Here is a 3704-nt window from a genome sequence, read left to right on the forward strand (position 1 = left end):
CAGAGACAGTGGCTCCCTGCATTTCTCTGGAACAGGAAATGCTTATTCCAGGAAGGAAGAGTGTTCATGGAACATTTAAGGGTCAGCAAGTCTGCTGATGTGGGTGGAGTTTAGTGAGGTGGGGAGACAGGAGCTGAAGACAAGTCAGAGAGCTGGTGGGGCAGGGGTTCCTTTTCACATAGGCTTTTAAAGGACTTTACTGTGAGGGAAATGGAGGATATTTCCAGAACACTGCTCCTCGGGTCCCTCTCTGATGGCCACCCTGGCCGGTCCAGACATCCTGCTGGTCTGAGCCGGATCTGTACCCCCACTGCCCACTCTGCCCAGCATGGGCGGCCCTTGCCCCAAGGGGAGTGAACTGGATCCAGAGGTGCTGAGGGGTCATTTGTGTGCCGGGGGGCACACGGGCTGCCCAGTAAACCGGCCGAGTCCTGGGCAGTGTCCTGCCGCCCCCTCAGCCTGTTCGAGGAGCAGAAGTGGGTGCATGTCTCAGGATAGGAGTCAGGTTTCCGGGCCTCCTGTGGGTCCCCCTGGGTTCACAGCAGCTGTGGGGTTGCTAACTCCCGGGGTTGTCACAGGGCTGTGGTGCCCAGTGCATGGTGTGCACAGGTCTCTCCAGGGAGGACCTCTGAGTCCCTATCCCTTCTTCTCATCTGGGGCCCTTCCTGGGGCTCAGTTCTGATCTGCCAGCTTCTCTTCCCTTCCCACCCAACTCTGTGAAAACAATTCTTTATAGTCCTGGTGTGGACAAGGCTTCCTGCTGGTGTCATGTGTTTTTGTGAGATGTGACCCTGAAGTGCTCCTGGGGGAGCTGAGCTCAGTGTCCTCTTGCCCACCTGGAGCTCCTAACCAGGACAGTGTGTGACACTCATTGTTCACTAAGTGTGGCTCCCGTGATTGTTCAGGAAGAGCTGGTGCCGATTTCTTTTCTTCCTTTCATGGATCAGGCTTCCCAGATAGGGCAGTGGTAAAGAATCTGCCTGCCAATGCAGTAGATATGGGTTGGATCTCAGGTCGAGGAAGATCCACTGGAAAAGGAAATGGCATCCCACTCCAGTATTCTTGCCTGGAGAATCCCATGGACAGAGAAACCTGTAGGGCTACCGTCCATGGTGTTGCAAAAGAGGGGTTTTGACTTAGCCAACTAAACAATAACAACAACAGTTTCATGGCTCATGCCATTCTCCCTTTTTCCAGTCTGTCTCTTTTTTTAGCTTTCTTGTTTCACCTTTCTTTATTGTACGCCTTTTCTCTCTCTTCCTCTGTATGTTCACGACTGGGTACTTGGACAACCACAACACACCCACTCTTTGCAGATTTGTACCAAATCCTGATTGTCCTTCACTAGGTGGCATGCCATGTGCCTGGTCCTGGGATCAGCCCAACAGGAAACTAAGGGCAGTTCAGTTCAGTTCAGTTGCTTAGTTGTGTCCAACTCTTTGCAAGCCCATGGACTGCAGTATTCCAGGCCTTCCTGTCCATCACCAACTCCCGGAGTTTGCTCAAACTCATGTCCATTGAGTTGGTGATGCCATCCAACCATCTCATCCTCTGTCGTCACCTCCTCCTCCCTCCTTCAATCTTTCCCAGCATCAAGGTCTTTCAAATGAGTCAGCTCTTTGCATCAGGTGGCCAAAGGATTGGAGTTTCAGCTTCAGAATCAGTACTTCTAACGAATATTCACGACTGATTTCCTTTAGGATGGACTGATTTGGTCTCCTTGCAGTTCAAGGAACTCTTAAGCGTCTTCTCCGACACCGCAGTTTAAAAGCATCAATTCTTTGGTGCTCAGCTTTCTCTATAGCCCAACTCTCACATCCATACATGACTACTGTAAAAAACCATAGCCTTGACTAGATGGACCTTGGTTGACAAAGTAATGTCTCTGCTTTTTAATATGCTGTCTAGGTTGGTCATAACTTTCCTTTCGAGGAGTAAGTGTTTTTTAATTTCATGGCTGCAGTCAGTATCTGCAGTGATTTTGGAGTTCCAAAATATAAAATCAGCCACTGTTTCCACTGTTTCCCCATCTATTTGTCATGAAATGATGGGACCAGATGCCAAGATCTTAGTTTTCTGAATGTTGAGCCTTAAACCAACTTTTTCACTCTGCTCTTTCACTTTCATCAAGAGGCTCTTTAGTTCTTCTTCATTTTCTGCCATAAACATGGTGTCATCTGAAACTGAGTTCATTTCTGATTCAACAACATAGCTGACCCATGAATGACTCTGTTTCTGGGAAATTTATGACTGTTTGTGAATGCCTTACTATTCCCCAGATCCACACCCTTTATACTCAGTGTTTTGCATGGTCTAGTCTTGTGTCTCCACCGTTACTCCCTCGTCCCTATCCCCACATATATAAATCCCTCTGAAGCTTATAATGAGCCACCCCAGCTGCTCTTCAGTTTAAGTTCAGAGTTAAGTGAAATGGACACCAGTCTTCAGTTAGCCCCCACGTAGATGAGAACTTTGCACATAAGGATTTCTGTCATCAGTTTGTTTTGAGGGAGGCAACTGGGTGCTGAGTTGCTGCTGTTTATAGATCAAGACACCGCTGTACAAGTCAGCAGAGAGGTGAATGTGAATAAAAACACATGGAAATGTCCTTCCACAGTTCTGGATATTTCCTAGTTGCGTGTTCACTTTGTTGCTGCAGATATTTGTTTGACTGTTTCCCAGAATGCCTGTGACATTTCCAGCTGCTTTCTGTTTCCATACTTCCCTCTCCAAGGGAGACTTCACTCCTCCTAGCTCACTATTTTGTGGACATCACTCTATGTGTTAAACTGTATTTTCCTTCACAACATCTCCTTGTACTACATCATGATTTCCCTTACTCTTCTCAAATTTGTTGCAATTTCAGTTGTTCATAGGTTTTCCTTTAATGAATAATGTTGAGCAGGATAGTAAATTATATAAATATTTGTCAGCTATATTATGAATATTTTTTAAAAATTATGTAACAAAGTCCATGGTATAAACACTCAGAGTCTGTTTGCACACTGCACATGGTATCCAATAATTATTAATATTTAATCTCCTATAAACATCTTGCCAAATGTCTGGCTTTGGTATCCTTTTCAGGATTTTACCCTTTTCAGATCTGTAAGGTCTTCCCAGGTGGCTCAATGTTAAAGAAACTGCCTGTCAGTGCAGGAGTTTAAGAGATGTGAGTTAGATCCCTGGGTCAGGAATTTCCTGTGGTATAGTAAATGGCAACCCACTCCAGTATTCTTGCTGGGAAATTCCATGAACAGAGTAGCCTGCTAGGCTACAGTCCATGGGGTTGTAAAGGAGTCAGACAGGACTTAGCAATTAAACCTCCACCAGTACAGGTCTGTAAAGAAAAATAATTTTACTGGTGAGAAATATAAAAAGGCAGTTTGTTTTCATTTGATATTTTTATTCTTTATTAAGAGATTACATTTTGAAAAATGCTTATGAAGCATTCGTTCAAATTGTGTGACTTGTGTGTTTGTATGTACTACAAGATAGTTGTTTCAAATGATGTTTGATCAAGAGTGGGCTTCTTAATTAGAAAAATGAAATGACTGGCATTGGAGGTTTCGGTGTAACATAGGGTCAATAATTGTTCTGCACATCTCATCATTATATAACTTAAGAAATTCTGATAAGAAAAAACAAACAAGCCAAGTGGCTAAATACTCCTCTTACCCTGTGGGACTCATTTAATCGTTCTC

This window comes from Cervus elaphus, chromosome 23 (genome assembly GCF_910594005.1).
Source record: "Cervus elaphus chromosome 23, mCerEla1.1, whole genome shotgun sequence".
In the NCBI taxonomy this organism is placed as follows: domain Eukaryota; kingdom Metazoa; phylum Chordata; class Mammalia; order Artiodactyla; family Cervidae; genus Cervus; species Cervus elaphus.